The sequence below is a fragment of the Camponotus vicinus genome, unplaced genomic scaffold, assembly GCF_025532165.1.
Source record: "Camponotus vicinus isolate PSW18456_S1 unplaced genomic scaffold, iyCamVici1.0 SCAF_4, whole genome shotgun sequence".
Taxonomy (NCBI): domain Eukaryota; kingdom Metazoa; phylum Arthropoda; class Insecta; order Hymenoptera; family Formicidae; genus Camponotus; species Camponotus vicinus.
In genome coordinates, this window is record NW_028141976.1 from 4,397,655 (window position 1) to 4,406,526 (window position 8,872).

An 8,872-nucleotide genomic window follows, 5' to 3' on the forward strand; every position below is an offset into this window, starting at 1 on the left:
TAATTCCTTTAAATTATAAGAATGAATTATTGTGCGTACGATTTATAACAATTGATATACAAATAATAAATATTCACCATCAGGTTGCTTCGCCGATGCAAGATGCCTCTCCCAGGCCTCCTCCTCCTCTCACAATAGTTTGTTGGTCTGTAACACACAAAGAAGATTCAAATTGTAGTCACGGTCAAAAAATTATTATTATATGCATTTAATTTTATATCCGACGCACATAAATAATAAGCAGATAAACAATTTTATAAATTTTGAAAAAAATTCTACAAATAAGTAATAATTTAATAATTCTATTAAAAGCTATTCGAACGTGGAAACTTTTAAATTACAGATTTTATGTAAAAATTTCTCTCTTTTTCTCTTGTTTAAGTCATGTATATAAAAAATCAAATTACGCGATTAATTACTTAATTTAAATCGCGCGTACGCAATTAATAAATAATTATATATAAGCGAAAATTTATTTACCATAGAGTTGCTTCACAGGTGCCTGATGCCTCTCCCAGGCCTCCTCCTCCTCTCATGTTGTTGACGCGCGATACTTTCAACGGCACTCCCGCACTCACGAGCGATATTTTTATATCGCTATTTTCGCTATTTTACGCGCGATACTTAACGATTTCCGCACTATTTCGATGCGATTAAAAATTTTATATTTGATCGCGCGATGTATATACTTAATATGTATACCTATACATTAGACGGCACTCCCGGTTTCGGTACGAGCGAAAATCCCATTTCACTTATGAGAATCAACTTCGAGTCAACCGGTCGGGATTGCAACGATACAACGAGTAAGGACTAAGCCCAAACCGGAAAGAAGACGAAACGATTGACGGAAACAGAGGAAAATGAAGTTCACCAATTCTTTTTCGCGCATAATTATCCTATCTCGTATCGAACCTGGACCCGCTAAGCACGATTTCAGGTGCTCCGCCCGGACATATTATGCCTCCCGCGGTTGCTATATGCTACACCAGGCTAGTAGACGGCAAAAGAAGAGGATACCCACATTTTTTAAATGCTTACATTCAGCAATTTAGAAAATGGGGAGGCAACCCCTTTTACCGAGCGAAAATCGTGCCTAGGGGAATCCACTCGACTCCTCGACAGGGTTAACACACGCAGTGCGTGTGGCTGTAGACGAGCAAAGAGAAGGGACCCATTCACGACCATTCCGAGCAATCGATCGAGTTCTAACTAATTCGGGCCGAATCACTTGACGAAGCACGAAGCAAGAGTGTACGTTGCATAGCAACGTGTGCAAACTCGAAACATCCCAGTTAGTTGGCATCGGAAGTAGAGACTCGTGACAATAAATGAAATTGGGATTTTATATGAAAAGTCCAATAGTTCCGCAAAAACGCGACGACGCGAGAATACTACAACGCGAAAACGCGGTAACGAAGTGCTTGCCGTTCGCGGCACGTTGACGGCACCGACGACGCGAAAGGGTACTTAGCTTCCCATTCAGGCACCTTAAGATTTATCATAAATAGAAAAATTTAAGAAAAACCTCAAGGCACCATCCAAGTACTAAGCCCTCCCACCGCGACAAGGTGTACCCCATGGGAGGGTTATATCATATATAATTTTATATATAATATAATATATAATTTATTTTGTAATATACTATTTGAATTTTAATTTGCAAATATAAACGATAAATAAAAATATAAAAGATAAGAGAAAATCTATTATATAAAACAATGTTCAAAATAATTGATTTTAAAACTAATTATTGCGCGCAATTAATTTTTATTTTTAAATAGATATATTTTAATGTTATAAATCGTAATTACAAAATAATTTATATTTCTTAGATATAAACTTTTAAAAATATGATAAATCAAAAAATTTCTATTTTTTTCTATTTTTTCTGCGTTACAATTTGAAATTACTATTGAATCACAATTAAAGAAATAAAACCAAACGAGAAATATATTTTAAATACTATTTATATACTATTGATAAATAATTTATATATTGTTGCGTCCGCGGAACGATATATATCGAACACGCGCGACACAATCGATCGGCACACGCTGACGATCGCGCAGTAAATAATAACGCGGTTTATATATAAGGTACACAAGAACTTTAATAAACCACGAGTAACATACAAGAATTCAGAATAATCGTAAAACGGATCACAAATAGACGCACGTCCGCACAACTTGACAGCTGGGCTTAGACTCTCTGACAGTCGTTGTTATAACAATATCTTGACAACGCGCGCGAAAACGATCTTCTTCGAAAGAATTCAACGGGTGACGAATACATTCAGCGGGACGGGACGCGGGGACGCAACAATATAATAAATAATGAATGTGATAAATAATTTATATTAATGACTTACATCATATCTTATTGATCCATCCACTTCCAAACCTTCTTTTTTCTTTTGCTTCCTTCGCTCTTTTCTCGTGGCACTTTAATCCTCGTTGCACTTACACTTATTCACGAAAAGTTCCTCGTTGCACTTGCAATTGTGTTTAGAGAAAGAATTTGATAATATATGAACCGTCTCACATCACTACTTCACTGCTCAAGAGCCACTGAGCGAATGATTGTAAGTCAAGAACATTACCGCGGTACTGTTTATATCGCCAGGGTCGACTATGTAACGAAAGAATTTGATAATATATGAAACGTCACTACTTTATTGCTCAAGGTTCCTGTGCGAATGATAATAAAGCCGTGTAACGTATTAACAATAGCGCGATACTGTTTATCAAGGTCGAACACGGTGTTATTGATAATTCTCTCGTTGCCGAAATATTTTCTATAATATAAAATATTCGTGCGCGGAATATTAAATTATAGAAGTATTTTAATTTATTGATTAAGATTAATTGATTATTTATTAAACTACTCGTCATGAAGTCTTTCGTTATTATAATTATTTGCATTTATAATTCGATTGTTTTATTTCGTGTTCCCTGATAATCCAAATTATGTTTAGATTGTCAAGTAAAATGATAAAGTAACACGGATGAAATATATTTGACTTTAAGTATTAAAATAATAATTATTGCCCGTAAAGATCGCAATAATCGAAATGATTATTTGATATTTTGGATTTGTATCACTTAATCGATTCTCGATTAAATTGTATACATCGTGAAATATGCATTTTGAGATCTATCGTCGCGACGTAATTTTACGTATTATTTAACATATATGAAATTAAGTGTTAACCATATCAAATTATTTTTCAATGTACTATTTTTCAATGTACTTATCAAATCAATCGCGTTTAGAAAAGGAATTTGACGGAGCTTCTCGCGTCATTTTTCTGCTCAAATATCATTGCGCGAATGATAAGAACCATAACACTTTTAAATATCAATGCATTATATGTTGCAAAGATCGAACGCGGTATTATTATTAATTTGTTGCAAAAATATTTTATATATTATGACATATATATCTACGCGATATATTAAACTAATGTAGAGAAGTATTTTAAATTATTAATTTATTATACGATTGATGTATCACGAATCTTTTTGTTAATTACTCGATCATGCGATTTCACTGTCGGGCTAAAGAAACGATAACGAAATAAATGCATTTAGTCAAGTTAATAATTTTTGATTAATAATTTTTTTCTGTGTATAATATATGTCTTAATTATTATATAAGATAAAAGATTAAAATGAATTTTTTTAAGGGTGAGAGAGAGAGAGAGAGAGGAAGAGAGAATTATATATTAAAATAATTTTAAGTACTGTATTATATAGTATCAATTACTAACAATATTTAGCCGTAAATTGAGCTTTGATGTTCATCAATTTTTTTAAATAATTAGATTTTAATTAGTAATGCATATATAGAATTTGTCAAAATGATTCTTCTGAGGTATCAGTGTATAAAGATCCAAAAATGCTCCAAAAATGCTCCAAAAATGCTCCAAAAATACAGACATTGCAAAATATCTCAAATGCTTTTTCCTTTATATAAGATTTGTTTTCGAAAGTTTCACTCTATATAGCAAACATGTTTTATAATATTTTACTATAGTTTCTATAATAGAAAAATATTACTAAATTATAAAATGTAACATAATTATAAAATATTATTATTAACGGATCGTATATAATTGCAAGCTGTTTTTTCGTTCTTACTGTGCATTTTTATCCAACGCATTCTCTTCTTTGAATCTTTAGATTGTTATGGATTGTTGCATTCTCAAGACCATAGGCACTTGTCGCGTTTCTTCCTTCTTATGATGTTTATCGTGATGATTTTTATCTTTTAGCCATTTATAGTCAGGAATGCTTAAAAAGTGTTCAAATCACACAAAAACTTTTTTCTACTTTCTCAATTGCTATTTCTTTTATTTCTGATTTATTTAAAAATATTATATATAATATATATGTATTTTTGTGTATCTCTCTTAGTCTGACTCTTCCCCTTCGACCTGTCCGGCTTGGATGACCCTACCGGTAACTACGGCCGATATTCATAATTCACTCTTATAATTAAGACCATCTTCAATAAGTTGGAAAATGTTGTACAACTATTTTAATAACTGAACGAAATCTTAAAACGCAATCTAAGAATATATTTAAAATGATATAATAAAATATATTTAAAATGATCTTAAATATGTATAAGAATAATCTATATGAATATCGGCGTACATTACCGCCGGCATAGGTCTCAGGTTCACGAGAGTACGCAAACCTCCTCACCCGGCAAATGCCTTCGTTAAGGTAGAGATACATCGAGGAGGAAAAATTTTTTTTATTTTTTTATTTTAATTTAATTTTAATTTAATTTTAATTTTCTTTTAATACAGAGTTTCCAAACAGAAAATATAATACATATATAAAATATATATTACATAATTATAATATATACAACGTAAATTACAATTAATTTGCAATTACATAAAAAACACATTACAAAATATTAAATTATTAACTAACATAAAAAATATTAACATAAACCTACTAACATACTAACATAAACATATTAAATTATTAATTAACATAAAAATACTTACATTACAAATATATGTATTACAAAATATATGACAAAATATAATACAAATTTAATATAAAATATAATTTGAAACTTAATACAAAATAAAATTTATTACACGAAAGTGTTCAAAGTATACGTCTAATATAAAATTTATTAAGAATTTTTACATAGACCAGACTAGACTGATTAGTGATGATTAATTACGCGATATTTATTATTAATAATCACATACAATAATAAAATTTAATTAGTTTTATATAAATAACGTATAAACGTAAATAATCATGATCAAAAAAAGTCATTAATAAAATTGATCGTTTCTTCGATTGTCAAAGAAAATATTTGAATTATTGGTGCATTTTGTGCAGACTATCTAAAAGAAATATTCAAAACGCATAAAGATAGAGCAAGCTTCGATGTAAATCAAAGATTAAATTAAATAATTTAATAAATTTAAGACAAAATAAATCACGATTTAAAATTTGCGAGAAAACACGACGAATAAATAAATCGACAATATTCGTTTGCGATTAATACACAATTTTATATAAATGTCGTGATTGAGAAAATACATATTGAAAATACATATTGTATTTCGCGTATGATTAGTTAAATAAAATAAAATAAATCTTAAAACTTTACAATTCTAAATATAATTAAAATATAATTAATATATAATTAAAAAATTGCATTATCGCCATGTTTAATAGAAAATAACGAATGATTTTATCAAAATCCCCCTAAAAATCGATATAATAATTACAGTTTAATAAAGTTTATATAATGTAAATAATTGCAATTAAAACAGTCATTATTAAAATTATCGATCGTCTTTTAAATAGTAAAAAAAATATTTGCATTACTATTAAAGACTAAAGCGCAGACTATTAAAGATAATATATTCGATTTATTCAAATATTTAATAACATAAATAATTTGATATTGAGATAGCATTAACACATTTGGATTTAATATTATTAAACTTAATACGCATATATTTTTAATTCTTGAAATAAAATATAACATGTTAAGATATAAACATTAATAATTATGCAATTTCTTTAATATTTCTGAAAATAATTTTAATAATTTAAATTTCATTTTTAAAACATTTTTATTTTTAAAACATCTTACAATTGTATTGTATTTCATAATGATAATATCAATATTAAATTATATTTAAGATACAATTATAACTATTTACAAGTTTATGATGCTATCAATATCAAATAAATATATTCAATTTATTCAAATGTTTAATAACATAAATAATTTGATATTGACAGCAGTAACATTTGGATTTAATATTATTTAACTTAATACACATATATTTTTAATATATTTTTAAAATAAAATATAACATGTTAAGATATTTCTTAAACATTAATAATTATGCAATTTCTTTAATATTCCTGAAAATTTTGAAAATTTAAATAATTTTATTTTTAAAACATTTTTATTTTTATTTTTAACATGTTATATTTATTTTTACAACATTTTTAAAAATAAATTCAATTTAATTTTTTAAAATAATTTTAATTTATACCTAGGATTATTGGAATATTAAAAGAATTGAAAGAAATAATGATCTTAACAACCTTATAAGTCCTAACAACCCTATGATCTTAACAACCCTATGAATCCTAACAACCCTACTTCCTGATTAACGAAAATTATTCGAGATTTGGGGAACCTATCTCTAATCATATATATTTTAATCAATACCCTAATTACATTCCCTAACCGCGTGCGAGCTTTTCTTCAGGCCAGTTGACCCTACCTTTCGTTGATCCTGACCACTTTCTCGCTCGATCTCTAATCAGAGATCGAAAAAGAAGATAAAAACTCCTTCTTTTGCCGGTTAATTACCGTAATAGCGTAAATGTTTCACGCTCATCGTAACGATCGTTCGATTTTACGATCGTTCGTATATTTAAATATAACTTTATTTTGACTAAAATAAAGCCAAAAAATTTCAATAACAAATTTCTATATATTATATGAAATTGCTAACACGGCTATATGGTAAGTTATTTATTATCATGTTACAAGTTATTTAATGAATTAATCATTTGGCTTTATATTAAGTTAAAGTAAAGTTTAAAACTAATAAAACAAATTCTACAAATTCTACAAACAAATTCTACGATGGATGAGCTAAGAAATTAGAATAAGTTAAATGCGCGTATAAAAATAAAGTAGCATCAGAAATTGATAAAATTGATAGAATTATTAATGCGTGTTTTTTATTTAATAAATTAGACAACATCTTTATAAAAAAACTTTTCTTGATCTTCTTTTTTTAATTAATACTTCAATATATTTTTGCAATAGATGCAAAGCATCTCGAAAGAACTTATTAAAAGTTATTTAATTTAATCTATCCTAGCTCATCCATTTTAAGGCAACGGATTTATCTACAATCTACATTCTACAATCTACAATCTATATCTACATCTACATCTACAATCTCTACAAATCCGTTACCTTAAAGTTAAATAAAAGTTTTTCTCACTCACCGGCACTGATGCGCAACAGCGGAGTTATCGAAGCTACGTTGTCTATAACATACAAATATAAAATTCATTTATAATAATGCTCAAAATGCAATCAATATTTAAAAAAAATTTTATTGTAAGGAATTTTATATCCGATGTGTAAAATAATAAGCAGAGATAAACACGTCTGGAAAAATTTTATAAATTTTGAAACTGTTTTTAAATAAAAACTTTTATATAATTTTTATAAAAATCATTCTCTCTCTAAGTTTTTCTTTAATTCATTTAAATAATAAGATCGGATTATTGTTCGTTTATAACAATTTATAACAATTGATATACAAATAATAGATACTCACCATCAGGTTGCTCCGCCGATGCAAGATGCCTCTCCCAGGCCTCCTCCTCCTCTCACAATAGTTCATTGATCTGTAACATACAAAGAAGATTCCAATTGTAGTCACGGTCAAAAAATTAACATTTCAAAAAATTATTATTATATGCATTTAATTTTATATCCGACTCATATAACAATAAGCAGATAAACAATTTTATAAATTTTGAAAAAGATTCTACTAAAGATTTAACTAATAATTTAATATTTCTATTAATAAGTTTATAATTATAATTCTATTAATAAATTATAATTCTTTTTAATAAGTTTAATGATTTAATAATTCTATTAAAAGCTATTCGAAAGTAAAAACTTTTAGATTACAGTTTTCATGTAAAAATTTCTCACTTTTTCTCTTGTTTAAGTCATGTAAATAAAAAGTTAAATTACGCGATTAATTACTTACTTTAAATCTCGCGTACGCAATTAATAAATTATATATAAGCGATAATTTATTTACCATAGAATTGCTTTACCGGTGCCTGATGTTTCTCCCAGGCCTCCTCCTTCTCTGATGTTGTTAACGCGCGATACTTTCAACGGCACTCCCGCACTCACGAGCGATATTTTTATATCGCTATTTTCGCTATTTTACGCGCGATACTTAACGGTGTCCGCACTATTTCGATGCGATTAAAAATTTTATATTTGATCGCGCGATGTATATACTTAATATGTATATACTTTGAACGGCACTCCCGGTTTCGGTACGAGCGAAAATCCCATTTCACTTACGAGATTCAGCTTCGAGTCAACAGGTCGGGAATGCAACGATACAACGAGCAAGGACTAGGCCCAAACCGGAAAGAAGACGAAACGATTGACGGAAATAGAGGAAAATGAAGTTCACCAGCTCTTTTTCGCGCATAATTATCCTATCTCGTATCGAACCTGGACCCGCTAAGCACGATTTCAGGTGACCCGCACGGATGCTATATCACTAGCGCAGTACACAAGGCTGGTAGACGGTAAA

The 8,872-nt window shown here is 28.6% G+C and overlaps 1 long non-coding RNA gene across 1 annotated transcript; it reads right to left on the reverse strand.

The window, feature by feature from the left end:
• Nucleotides 1-7,402: 7,402 nt before the first annotated feature.
• On the reverse strand, nt 7,403-8,872 carry LOC145971329 (uncharacterized). Its single transcript, XR_014438850.1, has 3 exons — nt 8,360-8,872; nt 7,865-7,934; nt 7,403-7,568 (listed from the first exon to the last, which is right to left on the reverse strand). It is a non-coding gene; the product is annotated as an uncharacterized LOC145971329 (long non-coding RNA).